The sequence below is a fragment of the Camelus dromedarius genome, chromosome 19, assembly GCF_036321535.1.
Source record: "Camelus dromedarius isolate mCamDro1 chromosome 19, mCamDro1.pat, whole genome shotgun sequence".
In the NCBI taxonomy this organism is placed as follows: Eukaryota; Metazoa; Chordata; class Mammalia; order Artiodactyla; family Camelidae; genus Camelus; species Camelus dromedarius.
This window is the reverse complement of record NC_087454.1, coordinates 39,846,747-39,865,758: the sequence shown is the minus strand read 5'-3', so window position 1 is coordinate 39,865,758 and position 19,012 is coordinate 39,846,747.

Here is a 19,012-nt window from a genome sequence, read left to right as displayed (position 1 = left end):
TTTTTACTACTTCAGACTTCTAAAGGACAGCTTCTACTATTCTTAAAACTAATGCATGCATGTACACCCAAGCACACGTGCCCACACCCTCTGCCCCATATACATCCCCACGCACACACACGTGGAGTCATGGACCACACTCACACCCATTAACATACACACAACCACACACGTCCCCAGGTGCACGCGAGCGCACACGCACACACACGTCACACACACCTTCGGCGTCATTCTAAACCAACTTCCAATCGAGGGTCTCAGTGTCCATTGTTTCATCCGCTCAGAAGCTCCTGACTCCAGAGCATGAATCAGGAGCCCCTCCTCTCTGGAGATGGTCTTTGCCTCTTGCAGTCTCAGCAGAGCCAACAGAACTGCTCTGGACCTTTGGAAGTGCAGGGCCAGAGCATACCTGGGAGTTCCCATCCTATGTAGGTCAACATTTTAAGTGCAGTCGGCTCTAAACTCCTGCCTTTACAACTACACATTCATTAGAAGGGGGAAGGCCAGGCTCAACTTTAGAATTCCCAGACTCAGGGGAGTCCAGCAAAGAAAGTGACAGTGTGGGGAGAGCCGATTCCCAGTCTCTGACCACTAGTCTGACCCTTTTCTTCCCAATGCTGGGTCCATCCCCTGCCCCAGGGGGACTTGGATGTGCACAGGGGGACCCTCAGACCTCCCATCCGGACTCTGCCCATACCCTCCATGCCAACAGCTGCCCGCTGGCCTCTCTGTGAGTCCTGGGAAACTGAACTCCGGGGAGAGCCGGTGCAGACACTAGAAGTGGGTCAAGGGCTGCTGGGGCAGGGCATTTGGGGTCCTGGGTTTCCAGAGCACGGGGTGGAGCCAATGGGCGTGTCCCCTTGGCCTGCTGACCCCACCCCATGGAGGGCGTGGCCAGAGGGAGTGTCAGGGCCAGAGGGACCCTCTGTAGTGCAGGACCCAGGGCAGGGGGTGCGGCCCTTAACGGTGTCTAAGGGCAGAAACCCTAAGGAAGGGCCTGAGCAAGCTGTAAGTTATCCACATTCCCATCAATTAAAAGAACAAAAGCTCGCCAGAGACGAGGGTGGGAAAGCTTTTGTTAGAACAAGGGAAGGCGCTTGCCAAGGTCTGGCCGGTGAGGGTCGGGGAGGCCATCAGCCTCTAAAGACAACCAGAATTCCTCCGGGTGACACTGAAATGCAGTGAGACACGGAAAGCACGATAAACACAGGCCGGAAGCTCAGCAGCCTGTTGCTTGGGTCACTGTCTGTCTGGCGCCCCCTCTGGTAGGAGACTTTACCGCATCACCCAGGGCTGACCTGGCTCAGGATTCCAGCTGATTCTCCACAGGTGGCATCACTTGCTGGTGACACGAAGCAGGCACGTTAGCCATCTCCCAAACACTGAGGATCCTCCTGGGAGGAGCCTGCGTGCCCCCAGTCCAGCCTCTGTGCCACGATGCTCCTTAGTGCCACTCCCGCTTTGCTGCCCCGGCCTCTAGCTCTGGCCGGAACCTCGCTGGATTGTCGATAAATGTCACCCATGCACCACGTCTAAGCTTGGGGTTCAGATGTGACCATGGTTCTTATCTTCTTCCCATCGATGGATCATTCGGGCTTCATGTCTTCGTGTGGGCAGGAAGGCCAGCACCGCCCTCTTGAGGCCTCCCTGAAGACACATAGAAACTTAGGACACAATGAAGCCCATCTCTTCTTGTTAAAACACCTTTATTGTGGTACGATTTCTGTTCCGTCAATTAGACACATCTCACATGTATTATTTGATGAATTTTCATAGATGTCTACACCCCGAAAACCATCACCACCATCAAGATAGCTACCATTTCCATCACTCCCCAAGAGGGGCAATTTTCCTATTCCCATATTTACCCCTTTCCACCCCCTTCCCTCCCTGGTAACCATTAGTTTGTTTCTCTATGTCTTTGGGTTTTTCCTCTTTTGTCGTTTAGATCCTTTTTGTCTTTTGTTTAGATTCCGCATGGAAGTGGTATCATATGGCATTTTTCTCTCTTCTGGCTTACTTCACTCAGCATGACTCTCTCTGTGTCCATCCATGTGGCCGCAAATGGCATCGTTTTATCGTTTTTCATGGTTGAGTAGTACTCCATGGCATAAATTGACCACTTCTTTATTATCCAGTCACCAGGCGATGGACGTTTGGTTTGGTTCCAAGTCCTGGCTGTTATAAATAGGGCTGCTGTGAGCACTGAGGTGCATGTGACTTTTTGAATTAGCGCTTTCTCCTGACATATCCCCAGGTGTGGGAAGGCTGGATCATATGGTAAGTGCATTTTTAATTTTTTTAAGGAACCTCCATCCTGTCTTCTGTCGTGGCAATGCACCACGTGTTATTGATGCAGAGCCATGCTCAGAAAATAACAGGTATTTCTAGAGGTCAGATACGAAGTGCATTGAGCTTGGTGTGTTCCAGAAGAAGAGGGCATTCTGGCAGGGCTGGAGGAGAGTGACCAGGGGAGTGTGGTACAGGCAGGATTCAGACCACATGGGGTCGTGCCAGGCTAGGATCAGGAGCCTGGGCTTCCAGTCATCCCTTGGTAACCTTAGGGCACTGGTTCCTTGACTTCCCCCTGATGCCCCCATCCATGGATTCTGACACATCTTGTATAAAATTTTAGAGGAGTTGCACGGATTTTACATGCTCCCACCCGTGTTCTTTAAATCCTCTCTAGATTACTCACAGTATCTGTGTCAACGTGAATGCTATGTAAGTAGTTATCATCCTGTGGCCAATTCAAGTGTTGCTTTTTTAAACTTTCGTTTTTTTTCTGAATATTTTCCTTCCACAGTTCATTCAATCTACTGGATAGGGGGCCCCTAGATATGGACAGTAGACTGTATTCTCAGTCTAATTTAAAATAGACTACCCAAAGTAAAGCAAACCAAACCCAAATGAGCTGTTTTAATTAACAGCACTTAGAGCACTGGTTCAGTGACTCAAGTCTCCGAGCTGACTATTTTGGTGAACAGTGTTCATCTACAGGAGCATGTTCCAGAACCATCTATCACCTCAGGTGTCAGCTTCTGTTTATTCTGCTGCTTTCTTAAGCTGAACTGTATCATTACCCAGAAGCTCCTGGTTTTCAGCACACTGCTGTAATCTTTTCTGCAGGCTACTCATTTCTTATGTGTTTCTTCCAAAATTATTATTTCATATAATTTTTCACCTATAAGATAAAGTAACTCAATAACCTGAATGTAATTTTTCAAAATATGGAAATAACTAAATTAAAAGATTTCACATGAAAACCAATGCCTATTTAATGAAAGCATCATGAAAAAATAAGGGGCAAAAACAAACAAACAAACAAACAATGGATGTAGCAAAGTTGTGCACAGTAGAGTGTGTTAGTAAAAGAAGGTTGTGTTCACAGTCTGAATCCTCAAAGTTTGTATGATTTTATTTAACATGACAAATACATGATGGGAGCAATGATTATTACTGTATTTTGCAGAAGAGGAAAGTACATTTCTTACGAACAGGTTAGTGGATTTTTTGTATGTATCTTACACTGAAGATCATAAAATCGCAGAGAAAAGAGCCTTCCTTTGGCAATAAGGGCTCCTCTGATCGACCTTTCCGGACCCGTGCCCTGCCCGCCTGCAGCCCAGGACAGGTGCGCTCAGTGACACGCCCACGAGACAGAGCTGCGCGGCCTCTCTTCTCTCCTCCCGAGGCCCTCCACCTGCCAGGACCCAGCTCAAACGCTTCTCCTCCCTGAAACCCTTACCAGGAACCTCCTGTTTATTTCTAATTTTTTTTAAATATTAAACTTTTCTGCATTCTTACCTTACTCCTCCTTTGTTTTCCCAGGTGGGGAACGCCATATTCACCCTCGTGTCTTCTACAAACACAGCACGGTGTTGTCTGTTCACCTGTCAAACACTTGAGAGCTTATGTTTCAGGCTCAGGGATAAAAAGGGAGTCCAGCCTTGGAAGGTCGCGGTCCAACTGGGAGGACTGCAAACAGCTGCTCACACAATGCCACGAATTCAAAATAATTTTTGAGTTTCTTCAACTCTTGCAATTATTGCTGCTGAAACCAATCAAATGTACATACCTCTTAATAACTAATTTTCAAAAGTTTCTAAAATTACAATATACTTCTAGGAATAGCATTTTGCTTATATTAGTTGCTATAACTTATACTCAAGTTCAGCACAGTTACGAGTATAAAGTACTCATCCCAGCTCGGCGTGCTCCCTGTGGTGCGCGCACCTGCTCTCTGGCTTGGTCTCTCTCTTTCTTCGTTTTTCCCAAGTCTGCTTCAAGAGCTTGCTTGTCTTGCTTCAGTCTTTTGGGGTCTTCCAATAAGCCTGTTTTCTCTTTCTTGATATTCCCAGAAATACAAAAGCAACTTATTCCTAATCACGACAGATTGCGATATAGGCTCTCTTTTACCCAATTCGTCCTATTCTGCTGCTGGTCATCTTTCCTAAATTTCAGCTCTGATTTTACCCCGCCCCCTCCAAATGATGACGAGCTTCCCGGAGCCCGCCGGAGCCAGCTCTGAGCATGTGCCCAGCACAGCCGCAGGGCCCTCCCCACCGCTGCTCTCACTGCTCCCGGATGACGACGACCCCCTAACTAGCCCGCCTCTTCCACTCCCAGCACCTGTGGTCCGCCCTCCACACAAGAAGAGGTGAATTGTTTTGAAGAGTCCATTAATATCACTCCTTCATCTGAAACTCTCTGGTGGCTCCCCTGTGTTACGGTAAATCTGAAGTCCTTATTACCATGACCTTCAGTGTCGCAAAACCCAGTGTTGCCTGCTCCTCTGACGCATGTCCCACAAATCTTCCCCCTCCTGCTCCACTCGGGCTGCAGAGACCTCCTGGCTGGCTGGGAACATGCTCAACACACTCCTACCCCAGGGTGTTTGCACTGACTGCTTCCCCTGCCTGCAGCTCTGCCTGACCAGAGCCGGGTGTCTCACTCCTGCACTGGCTCAGGGCTTCTGCTCAGGTGCGGCCCCAGGAAGGCCTTCCCTGATCCCTCTTTCTAAAATGGCAGCCCCCAACCTGGCCCCCAGGTGTGCTGCTTTATTTTCTTCTCAAAACACTCATCAGCTCCTGACACTGTATATATTTACTTGAAAGCAAAACTTGATTTTGCTCACCTTTGTATCACAAATGCAGGAAAAATAAAGGCTTGGCCCAACATTCCACACAATTCTCAATATCCTCATTCCTCTGCTTCACAGAGTCACACTTATCCTTCAAGTGCGGCTCTTCCCGATAACCTCTCCCCACCCCCCCCACGAACCTTCCATGTCCCTCCAGCACAGCACTCAGTGCTTTGTTTTCCATGACCCTGACCTGTGTGCAGGCCTTTTCTCTTTAACAAGCTGCAAGCTCTGTGGGGACCGAGACTGATGTCACCACCTGGTTACCTGACGGCACTAAGCAGAGGGCAGTTACTCAGTAAATGAATGTGGGACTCAACTCAGAACTGCTGAAGGAATTCTCGGATTCATGGCAGGACACTTGGTACAGTTCAGTTTCAAAATAAAAATTGTCAGAAATTTTGTATCACACTACCTTAAAATCCAGCCTTACCAAGAAAATAAATCCATCCATAAAGCCCTATATTATCATGGGTTTTGGCTTCATCATTTCATTGTTGAATCTTCTGTGTGACCTTCTGTGGATGTCATTTCAGGAGAGATACTGAGGTTCTTCAAGATTTTACTGTGAGACACACTCAGGGGCCTCTGGCCACCTCTCTGACCTGATCTTCCACCACTCTGGTCCTTACTCCTTTCAATACAAAATATTCAGTTCTTAAAAATTCAAAACTAACGCACAGTGGAACTCTGTGTCACTGAAGATGAAAAGTTTATTTTCTCTAAAAAGCAAAACACTAAGTGAGGAGTACACTCTAAGGGAAACGCTGATGTGGGATCTAAAAGAACACAAACCCTCAGAGTGTTGGCTTATTAGGAATATAAAAATACTTCCTGCCAATTCTCAGAGGAAAAAACAAATCAATGTCCCACAAAGATTTGCTGCATTTTCCTGTGGGGTCTGTGCCTCCTGTCATGTCATTCTAGACTCCCTTCTGAGAAGCACATATTGCCAGTCAGACACATGGAAACTAACCAACCAAATACAGTCCACTACCTGAACCTTAGAATCAATTTTTTTGTTTTTCCAGAGACATTATAAAAGGACGTTAGGACTCCATATATGATCATCTAACCCCAATGTACTAAAGAAATCATTTATTTCATTGTGAAAATTATTTAGAGCTCCAGTTTTGGACCCTGGAATAGATCTTATCTTTTAAAAAAACAGGCAATATAAGATGTGAAATTTTGAAACACTTTACTAAAGCATTTGGGAAGAAAGCAGATGTAAATCGTCATGCTTCAGAACTAGGCAGATTAGCCTTGGCCTAGGGAAAGGAGATTTTTTCCCCCTACTTACTCAAAAGTGCCCTCACTTGCCAACCTGTGTACTTTCTAGCTTTGTCTGTACAATGTGTGTCTTTTTCTATTTTGCATGAAAGATCAGTGTGAGCTAACAGCAGCCCTGCCTCAATGCCCTAAGTTATCTTACAGAAAAATGGAAGAAGTATGTGAATATGTGTAACATACATGACATTCACAGCCAAAGAAGTTTCTTCTGACAGCAGTCCTATTTGCATGTTTTGGTGAAATGGTTAGTCACTTCTTAAAAGAAGGCAGGACCCTAGCTTGCCCACGGCTGTTGGTTCAGCTCCTTCACTTAACATGTTAAAGGTGGGTGTAGTAACATCCAAAATCCCTTACAGTGTGAGCTCTGCCAGCCCGCCACAGTGAGTGCTGGTTCTCACCACTGAGGCTCCCCTCCTCTGGAGAAACATCCTCACCAAATGGCAGCCCCTGCCCCCCGGCCTAGAGATACCCCCACCACTTCCTAGAGCACACTTCAGCCAGGGACTGGCTGGCTGGGGGGCACAAATGGCTTTCCCCCACTTGCCTCATTTGGGGACCAACTCTGGGGTGCAGTCTGCTCTCCTGAGCTTCCTGGTGAGGGAAGAATGATGCCAGCCTCTGGCTGAGACCACGGTCTCACTTGCCCTCCCTCCCCCTGCCCACCCCCACCTTGCATCTCTCGCTCCCCTTCTCCTGAGAGTTATCCTGCAGGAAATCACCTCTACAAGGACCCCCAGCTCAGGCTCTACTTGTTCGGAACCCGACCTAAGACAGTAAATGATACTGTATATTTATTTTACTATTATTACTAAAAGCATCATTACTGAGATGCATTACATAAGTGTCCCAGGCTTAATGACGGATCAAGAGGGCTGTTCAATTTCCTAAAACTGATGTCAAATTCAAATATGAATATGCTGAAAATACTGAAGTATGTATTAGTTGTCTAACGCCAAAACAAAATCCACTGAAAACTAAAAACATGAAAGTTACAAAACTGAAAATCAATGTAAAATTTTTAAAATTTCCAAGCATAACTAAATGTATTGTTAATATAACAATAAAATGCTTAGAAAGAATCGATTTGATTTCAAGAATTTAAAAAGGACTTACTTTCAGGATGCTAATTTGCTGAATAAGCTCTGGTTTTCCTTGAAGATTCACTCTTCATTTTTCTTGTTCATGGAGATCTTTCACTTGATTATACAATTTTTCATTTTCCTTTTTATAAATAGAAAGTTACATTGTAGTTAAGTCAGCAGGACCTATATAACATTAGCATATGTGCTCATGAAAGATACATCCTTTAAATATTTTTAGTCTTTAAATTTCTTCAGTTTTTGAGTAAGCTTTAAAACATTTTTCAAACTTTCAATTTCCTCAGAAGACAATTTGCTAGCTGAAAACAACTGTTTCCAAAATGCTCCAAATGCTTAGTAAACAAAAAAGTTGCAGAACTTCCCAAAGCCAACGAGCCTGGCAGTATAATGTACTGCGTTTCACAGGGGTAAGCGGGCGAGTGACTGCAGGAAAAACCACGTCCTGATTTTGCACATCAGGGATGGAAAGGCCATGGGGGCTGTTTGTGTGATAAAAAAGAACAAACCCGACTCTATATTAGATCTGTTCCTTTGACTTTAACCCTGTGCTCTGTTTTCTAGGCTCAGTCTTGCCAGCTCTGCACCTTTTGTGGAACAATGTTGCCAACAGCCTGAAATATAGAGGAGAGCCTGTTCCCAAGGCTCTGACTTTTAAGGACATTAACACATTTCCATTCACATAAAGATAACAAGTTGCAGAATACAAAATAACATTTCTTTTGTTGGAAGTTTACAGGGGCACCATGATCTGACCTACGTGGACAGCTGCAAGTACACAGGATTCCAAGAACAAAGAATTCTTATGTCAAGAAGTTTGCAACAACCAAGCAAGTAGGAAAGAGCCTGAATTCTGACTTGGGGAAGATGGTTCTCCAGGACCTTAATCTGCCATCTTCTTGGTCTGCCAGCTTTCTGAATGGCTTTCTAAATAAAGAAACTGTTCATTGCCCCAAGACCCTGTCTCCTAATTTACTGGCCTTTGTGCAGTGAGCAGAATGAGTTTGGACTTGGTGACATTTGTACCTTCTTTTTTTCTGTTTTTGGCCCATCTTTCTGTGGTGAGGAAACTGGATGGAGCCACAGTGGGTAGACAGGCTTGTTTCTGGAACTCTCTGTAAGCAAGGAGGTAGAGACTAGGTGTTTCCAGGAGACCAGGATGAGGCAAAGCAAAGCCTACACCCAGCTCAGCACCTGGCTTGAGCTAAGAGGGACTCAGACAGTGAGATCAGTGGCAATCTGTGCTTAGATGCTCTGGTTTATTAACCTCTTTAAAATTAAGAGTCTGATGAAAACCAAGGACCTTTGTGAATCTAATGAAACTCTGAACTGTCTCACCACACCTGGCCTAATGCCTGGCAGATAGTCTGTGCTAAATTCTGCAGAATTCTTGAAACCCAGAAAAATATGTACATATGTTGATACACAAGTTTTGTGTTCTGTGTGTGTGTGAGGGGTGGCTGGCATACTCATGGGTCTGTTCCTTAAAACGCCATGCTCCGTGCGAGCTCAGAACTGCTGGCAGAGGGTCTGGATGGCTCTCAGTGCCTCTAGGGCCGTGTGTCCTGCGAAGTCAGTACTATCTCATTTGCAGTAAATGCTGTCGCCTCTGATGCGGTAGCACTTTCTCTGGATGTCCCTGGAGTGAAAGTGCTTCTTATTGGCAGGCTCAAGGCTTAGGCTACTACTGTCAAAGGGGAAAAAGGTAATGAGATGGAAGGGGGTGGGGTGGTGGGGAGGAAATGAAGGTGAAGCTCGTGCTGGAGATCACCAAACCTGTCCTGCCTGCCTGTCAGGTTAGCGTCACCAAGATGCATCACACAGAACAAATGTCTGACTTCTACAGGACACGTACATTTTCTCCCAATTTTAAGTCAAATTTTTTTTCAATCTCAGGGCATTGGCAATTAATGTCCGATTCATATTTCTGAATATAATATCAAAACTAGCCAATATTATCTACTGAATATCATTACAAAAAATGAAAGAAAAATGGGACAGTTTCTAAGGAAACATGGCTATAAAATTAGTCATAGGCAACATGCATTAACTGGTTACTGTGCGGAGGGCACTCAGGTTGGCCTGCAATGTCTTTTTTATGATTTAAATATATATATTTCCTAATGTGGCTTTAATGTCACACAAGTGGCTTTTAAGTGTAAAGCAAGAGAAAACTGGTAGCCAAGGAAAGCCTGCCAGGCCTCTGTTCTCCGAGCCCATGGAAGGCCCCGCCGGCCCATCCAAGCCCTGACCAGTGGGTTTGGCAGCAGCTGTGACAACGTCCCTGTGTCCCTCAGGGACAGCCAGGGTGTAGGCCCTGCACCCTCAGAAGCCTGGTTTCCTACATGGCCTTGGGCACCTCTGGGCCCCTGGCTCACTACACCAGTGAAAACTCCCTTAATCTGTAGTCTTTTAACTCTGACTTGGGAAGGGCGGCTCCCCTGGCAGGCAGGCTGGGGGCAGAATCAGCCCGCCTTTGCTGCAGGGCTCCGGGATATGAGGCGCTGTCTTATCTTAATTTCACTACCACTCTTATGAGACAGGTACTGTCAGTCTCATTCCCATTTCACAGATGGGAAAACTGGCTCAGAGTGGGGATGTGACTTGCCTAAGGCTGCACAGCAGGTAGTGAAGCCAAGCCTAAAACCAGACTCTGAATCCAGAACCCATGCTCTTTACCACTTTAATTCTGCCCATGACAAATGTACAGACCAAATGATTACTTCCTCATATTGCCAGAATTCCCATTACCTGATAAATGGACACAAATATTTTTAAATGCCTTATTTTCAAAACCAAAGGATCTCATAACAAACTCATTGTGTGCTGAAGAACCCTACCTGTTGACGTCCCTGAACAAGTGTCTCTTGTTCCTATTTCTTTTTTTTTATTTTATTTTTCATCTGTGGCAGGAGCCTTTCCTCAAAAGGCAACCACCTTTGTTTCTTGTTTGATTCTTCAATGCTACTTCACTAAGAAAATGCAGAAATTATTTTATTTGGGAAAGGAAATGATGAAGTGAGGAAGAATAAAAGAAAACACAAGGTGCACAGACCTAGAACTGTCTTACAACCACACTGGAATTAGTTTAACACCAGCGAGAGTTAATTCATTACAGGATGTTTTGTGCTGATGGCTCTGATGATGTAATTAACTCAGAAATGCTACACAGTGTCATTCTCTGAACTTAGCCCTTCTACAGCAATCTTTCTGAAACTCTGTCTTACTTGAAGGTCACCACCGTGAACTAAGGGATTTATTTTCAAAAAGGACTGCTAACAAGAGAAGGATCAGTATGAGCCAGTTTAAATTCTGATTTTTCCCCAGGGGTTTGATTTAGGCTCTTCTGTTGGGAGACACTCTCGGGAACCAAGTCACTAGCAGCAAATACACCAAGTCAAAGAGCCACAGGGACAGAGGGTGACAATGCATTTAGCAGGGAGTACTAGTTCTTTTTCCATAAATAAAAGGAAAAGTAGAACAATGTGTCTAGTACCTTGGCTCGAAGAAAATAATTGTCTTGACTCAGTTGGAATAGTTCCTTCTCCTGCTGTCTCTGTAGTTCCTCCATCTTATCTTTCAAAGCTCTCGCTCTTTTTCTGAGAATGTGACTGTAATCCGCTGCCCGAGGGCCTGTGCCCCTCTGCATTTTCCCTCTGCTTCCTGAATTCTTTCAAACATAGTCAGTTTTGCTTCCTTGTTCCCACCACCGTAGCCTGAAGAATCCTTTTAAGGAAAAGCATTACTTTGGTATGTAGAGTTATATATTAGATTTGAACACAGTGGGTTAGGGAAAAAAAAACACAAATGAAAATGACACGGTTAACAATGTTCTACTACACAAGAAAATCAATAAATGTTCAGTAAGAGTGAGTGAGTGCAGTATCACTCAGTGCAGAAGAAATTTCATTATTTATAATTTAATTTTAACATATAATTATAGACCATACAACCATTATGAATATTACTGTGAAATTCAACACCTACATTCAGAAACTGAACACAGGCATCAGTTTCTGAGGGGCCCTCAGACTTTTCGGGGAGCCACACAGCTTTCCCCGTGGGAGGCTGGAGTTGATGGCTTGGTGAGTCCTGCTCCAGATATTTCTAAATGTCATGAACAATGGATAAAAGCACCGCAAATACAAACTACGTTGAATGTGTATTCGGCAATTATGTAACAAAAATCACTAATACAAAAGGAGCACTAAGACAAGTGAGGCTCTCACAGCAGGCAGGTGCGTAACAAGTGCCCTCACACAGCTGTCCCCCTGCACGCAGGACCCTGCACGCGAGACCCCTGCCCGGGACCGGCTTCTACTCCATTTGACGCGGAGGCCAACTGACACAAGGCTCATGTCCAATGACACATGGAGCTAAATAAACGTGAGGAGAATGTGGATCAGGATAATTTCAGGTTTTGTCACTTTTAAATAAATTACTCTTTTAAATGTTCACAGAAATAACTAAAAATATCTAAAAGAGGAATCAAAGAGCAGCTGATAACTTTATGAAGAATTTTAGTTCAGATTAAGTGGGCTTTAAAGGACATTTTTCTGTATAAAGTATATCAAGGTATAGTATCACTGGAATAATATAAATTGCATGGAAACTATAACAACAAGTTTAATTTGATTAAAGAAATAAATGATAATCCTGCTCTAATACTGTGATATCATTCATCACATTAGAAAAAATGTTATTCATGTATATCTTGGTCAAATTTTTGGCTTTTAAGGTACCTCATAAATCCCCAAACAGCAGAAATAGTTCTAAGGCCAATAATTATTCAGTTAGTAATACAAAAAGAAAGTTTCAGGGAACTCCCTAGAAGAGATCTGGAGGCCCGTACTTAAACCCTGCAGGTCCTGAACTGACCCCCAGTGAACGTTTCCCTGACTGACTTCGAGGTAAGTGAAGAATTAAAACTTTATATTTTTAATATAATTTCTTTAGGATGTTAACTTTTTAAATGCAAAGTTTACTTCTTTCATTAAAAGTGAAATAAGTGGTTCTTAAAGATTTGGAAACTACAGAAAAGTCAAAAGAAGAAACAAGTCCCCAAATGTACCTCACCCCAAGATTTCCTTCAAATCTTTTCCAGGTTTTTTCCTTATAGAGTAGTAATCACATTTAATTGGGCAGTTTGGTTTAGAAGGTTTTCTGTAGAAACCTCTTAAATCATTCATAAAGGATCTGTTTCAGTCAATGTAAAATCATGCCATTAATCCCTCCAAGTCACTGAAGGACCATTAACGTGGCCGGTGAAGGGGTCAGACCCGCCAGCACTGTGATTCTCCCCGGGACGGGGCGGCGGGAGTGTGGCGGGGGTTCTTGCTCCAGCTGCGGTCAGCCAGTGCTTTCACACCAGAATTCTCCCTTCCTGAGTTCTTCATTTTGATTTCTCTGAGTTGTTATTTTTCAGTAATAGTACATGGACAGTATCTTTTCCTTTTATACAGGAAAGGAAAGTTGCTTAGATATGAAATTCAAACATGAAAACACTGCAGAATTTGGGACTTCTCAGCCCTTCTTAAAAAAAAATGGATTAAAAAAAATTCAGTCAAATTATAGGGCAATCAAAATAACTCCAGAATGGAGGAGCAATGGCTAATGGACTGGTGAAAAGCATTCTGGCTCTGTAATAACCAGAACCAAGATCCACTTTCAAACACTTAAGGGAATTACAGCTGCTGGAGAGAATATAATAAATATATTAATTATAAATAATATAATCATATGTAAATATATATAATGATATATGACACATACATTATATATAGTATATAAAATAAAGTTATAAATAATATACTTACTAAAAAAAAAACCCAACAAAAATGGGTAGGAGTCATGCGAGTGGGGGATGTAAGAATTTTACTACGTATTTAATAGAAGGGAAAATTGATCGTGTATAAAATTGGAAAAAGCAGTTAAAAATAACAATACAGCTTTGGCAGTCTTTCAGGGGTTTTCATAATGTATGTTCTTGAAGGACCTTTTGGGCTGTAACATTTCTCAGGATGAAGTTTCTTTTTCTTCTTACGGATTTAAGTAAAATGAAACCTAATGTTTTAATGAAAAGAACTGATAAAGTGTGATCTGTTCTTATAAAATGCTTCGTCCATTTTTATTTGTCCACGTGCCTGCCTGTCTCCTTCCTTCCAGCTCTCATCCCTGCTTCCTTCCATCTGCAGAAGGACACACACACGAGAGGCATGGAATGAAGCTCACCCACTATGACACCAGCTGTTTCTGGCTAAATTATTGCTTCCTTTTTACTTTTCTGTATTTTTGAATTTAAATAATAACCAACTATTCCTTTTGTGACAACAAACATACTAATCTAAAAATAAAAACACAAGAGTAGACAGTCAAAGAAAATTAATTTAGAATAAAAAGGAAAATCACCACATGGCAGACACTGCTAGCTGCCAACCTCCTCTTCCTCCCCACTAAAATTCTGCCCCGGGCAGCAATGTGCCAGTTAAAAACACCCCTCCCCCTGGACTCCATGCACCAAGGGTGGGGGGGTGGCGGGGGCACAGGATCAAAGTTCTGACCAGTAAGATGAAAGCAAAAATTTCCAACACCGGGCTTCCAGGACAGCGACTACTTCGCTGATTAAGCTGCTGAGTTAATGGGTGTATACCTTTAAGCTTTCACCCTCTTCCTCCTGACATGGCTGGAGGTTGTGCAGCCATCTTGTGACAAGGAAGACTGAAGTCACAGACTAGGGATTTTGCAGCAGGAAAGAAGGGGGTGTGGTCTGGTTCCTTGCACAGGTGCACCGGCTCTGAATTAACTGGCCCAGGCTTCCTGGTTACGTGAAAGAGAAGACTTCGAACTGCATCAGTGCCACTCACGAGGGGCTGCTCCCTGGGAACCAGGGCTGATGCCAAGCACAGTCTCTAGACTTTCTGTACACGTGCTTTTGGCTCAGAGGCTGCTTCTCTGGCACCCAACCTGTGACAAGTAATAACCACCTCCAAGGAATTCCAGTTCTTTGGAATAAAACTAAAATCACTCTGGGCAATTTTCAAAAAAAAAAAGACTTTTTTTTAAAAAATCCTACTTAACAGAGACTCTAATGAGAAAAAGTAGATCAGTACAAAAACAGAAAATCACAGTTTGCCATTGTACTCAAATAAATGTGAATTTTAGTGATGTGTTTTTATTTATTTTGGCAGTAGTAACACTATGAAATTTTGAAATCAGGGAAAATGTTCATAAAAATATTGTTGCCTTCACCTATCAAACTCTATGCCATCCCCCTCATTTCCATCGACTGTGACCTGACGTCTGGCTTCACTCTTAGTAATTTCCAACTGCGCACCAGAGACCCTTCAACTCCCTCCTTGTGCACGTCTCTCCGCCCCAGCTGCTCTCTCCCACTCGTTTTTCTGGGTCTTTTTCTGTTACCAGTAATGCAACTGCACCCGAATCTCAGTCTTAGGCATTTACCCTCTGGCAGTCCTACTCCCACCAGGCGTGCCCTCTGGCACCTGGATGCCCACAGCACTTGGGCCCCCGGGACTCACTCTGTTGATCCTGTGTGTCTCATACTGTCCACACCCCCGATGTCTCTTCTTCCTTCACGACCCCGCTTACACCCCAGACACTTGGGCAACTCCTTCCTGCTCCTCTTTCAGTCCACTGCACTCACTGGGCAAAAACCACTTCTCTTGGTAAATCCAACTACACAACTATCAACACCCGCAGTCGTGCGGGAGAAAGTGGCTGTACACTCATAGATACACACACACACACACACCCCTCCTGCCTGCCTGCTCCCAGCTCACATTCACGGTCACCAACCTGTTGCAGACTTCCTGCTGCTGGGAGCCCAGCCCTACAGGAGAGCCCCCCCACAACTGCTCCCCTCCAGCACCCTGGCCCCATCCTCACTGCCACCTCATCACAGCACGTTTTACTTCTCAGAGGAAGTGGAGGAAACCAGAGGAAATCACCCCATCTCTCACCACTTCTGCCCCTACCATTACCCACACCCACCTCTCCCCTCCTCCTTTCTGTTTTTCCACAGGTGAACTGTCCACCTGAAGCCAACCCTCCCACTGTGCCCTGGACCCCATTACAGTCCCTCCACTCGAGGACTCTGTTCTACGACTCCCCTCATCACGCACTTCTTCCCGGCTACTGCATCTTTCCAAAAAGAGCAAACATTCTATTGTTCATTCTTACCACAATTTCTCTCATTAAATTCAAAACAAGGCAAGACAAAAGGCTTCCCCTGACTCCACCCTCCTGCCAGATACTGCCCCCTTCCACCTTTTACACCTTTTTCTCCAGGGGGGTCTATAACTTGAAGTAGCCATTTCCAATTCTCCTGTTCCCAGTCTGCCTTTCACAGCCACCTGCCCATGGAAACTGCTTGTCCAATGCCTACGGCCTCCTTCCTGCTAAACTCCAAGGTCAGCTGTCAGTCCTCATTCTCTCTCTCTCTCAGCAGCAGCAGACACAGCAGATCAACTCTTCTCTGTATACCTTCCCCACGTGGCTTCAGGAGTGTACATGCTCAGGTTGCCTCAACCTTGCTCTGTCCTTTCAAGTTAGCCCTCTCCCTCCTGAACTCTTTAGGTCAGCACGCCCCAGGCTCAGGCCTTGGTTTGCCTTTTCTCTCCAGATATGCTCCCTTGATAATCTTTGTCAAGTCTAGGAGAATATTATGTGTAATGAAGTCAGTCAGATGGAGAAAGACAAAACTATATATCACATGGGGAATCTCAAAAATAATACAAATGAACATATATGAAAACAGAAAGACTCACAGACAGAAAAGAAACTTGTGGTTAACAAGGGGAGGTAGGGGAAAGGAGAAATCAAGGGTATGTGATTAACGTACACAAACTACTGTACATAAAATAGTTCAGCAACAAGGATTTAGTGTACAGCACAGGGAACTCTACCCAATGACTTGTAATAACCTATAACAGAATATAATCTGCCAAAAAACTGATTCACTTTGCTGTACTCCTGAAACTAACACAATACTGTAAATTCATTATACTTCAATTAAAAAAAAAAACCCATGGCTTCAAAAATATTCATTTTTCACAACACTTGATACCTACAGCCCACACCTCCCTCTCAACTTCACACTCCTCCATCTAACCGCCTCCTTGCCATCTCCACTTGCACACAGAACAGGCATCTCAAAATTAGCACCTCAGCAGCTCAACTCCTGGTCCTCTCTCCACCCTCAAGCCCACTCTGCCTCCCCCTCCACCCCAGCCGGAGAGGAACTGCATTCTTCCAGCTGCTCAAGCCACAAACCCTGCCATCATCCATGACGCCTCTCTCACAACCCTGGACCAATCTTTTAGACTTTCAGCTCTATCTCCTGAATACATCCCCATCCAACTGCTTCTCATTACCACCACTGCCACCACCCTGGATCGAGCCCCATCACTCCCAGCCCGGATTCCTCAAATCCCCTTCTAACTGGTCTCTGTGCTTCTTCCTGTGCCCCTATGGTGTGGGTCTATATTTGAATGCATTCAGTCAATGGCATCAGCCCGAGGAATCTGTCTAAAGGATATGACAGGTGAAGTCACTGCCATGCTCACAACTTCCCAGGCGCTCACCTTTCCACACTGAGTGAAAGCCCAAGGCTGCTTCATGCCCTAGAAAAGCTGACCACACCTGTCCCTGTGATGCCCGACCTCACCTCCCCCAACCCTCTCTGCCCACTCTGCCCCAGCCATGTGGGTTTCTATGCTGATCCCCAAAATGCCAGGCATTCCTCCTTCGGGACTTTCACACTGTTTCATTTTCTGGAATATGCTTCCCCCACACACCCACACAGCCAATTCTAATTCCTTCTACAAGTCTTTGTTCAAAGGGCTCTCTCACTGAGGCCAAATCTATCTTCCTTTCCTCCCACCAAAATGGATGACTCCACCAGGAAATAACTCAGAGAGGCACTGGGATGTACAAACACATACAAGTGATTAATAAAACATCCAGACCCTCCAAAACTAGACCAAACTCATATCCAGATATTTCTCTCTGTATCCACCTTCATTTGTACATTGCCCTTTGCATTCTGCATTTATAGCTCTTTTCTGGCAAACATTTTGGATATTACAAAGCCAACCAGCTGAGGAGGGGTTTGACTCTCCTATCTTATATTCACCTCCCAAACTTTCTGGGTCTCATTAAGGAAAACCTAGAATTAATGATGACAAACCCCCTGAACTGAAGTGAATTGAATCTGTCTTTAAGAGACAGAATGTAGCACCTTAAGATTAAATTTTTTCTGCAAATAAGGAAAGTTCTTAGAAGGAGAGAAGGAAACAGGGAAAGTAGAGAATAAGGAAAATGTACTGAATTTTATTATGAAAAGTGTGTACAATAAAGTTTTTTCCTGTCTTGATTTGAGGCAGAGATGGATCTCAAGTTTTTGCTTTTCATAATGTCCTTTGAAGTTTTCAAGAGTAGAAAATGTCTTGAATGGTGAACTGGGTTTGCCTTAGCCTGAGCTCCTAACTGATGCATATAATCTACTCTGGGGTTTTTCTCTAAATAAAGGATGGGTGCTTCTAGCCTTCCTGTGTGGTAGCTGTGTACCAGTCCCAGCTCCTGCTTCTCCGGAACTCAGCTGAGATCTAAAAGTCTGTGCACAAGTACAGATTCTTCAGTAGTTAAACAAACATCAGTGACAGTTGTAAATACGATTTAACAGATCGCAAAACCATAGTGCTTACTGAAGAACACAGTTTGTAGAAGGTGAGCCATGGCATTCAAGTTCTCCAAGCCTAATTCATCAGGATTTTAGTATTCTGAAGCACATCTTCAAAGTCAGGAACAAAAATAGCAAAATAATGAAACAAAACAGGCTTGCCAGAAATGAAAACATGTAATTACAAGAATGAAAATGGAGGAGAGTGGGGAAGAACACAGTTGAAATGACTTAAAATCTTATATTTTTTCCTCCAGATTTCTCAAGGTAAAAACTGCTTAGTACCCTGCCATATTTCACAAGGAACTGGAGATAGTTTATGGCTAGTTTATGGTAAACATATAAATAAAAATCATAAAATAAAAATGGAATACTGTGGTCACGAATCTATAAAACAGAATAAATCAAGAACACAGAAACAAGGAACAAAGATGTATAAGTTTCTCAACAGTCGCTAACAGCATTTATATGAAGTGCCAACTTACCTCCTTTTGCACAGCACAGACTACTGATAAGATTGAATAAAAAGCACCAGAATAAACTTAATTTTCTTATGCTACTCAAATTCTGGACTATGTTTGTTTAAAAAATTTAAAATGTAAAAAATAGCTTCTAAAAGAAAGCTAATGCTACAGTGACATTTTAAAATCTGGGGAAGACAGGATGTTGTAACAGATAACTGCTCACAGATACTCAAGATCCATGTGGCGGTCACTCTGTAATCAGTCCCGCTGGCTCACAAAGTACATACCTGTCAATAGTATTTATGTAATTTCATTG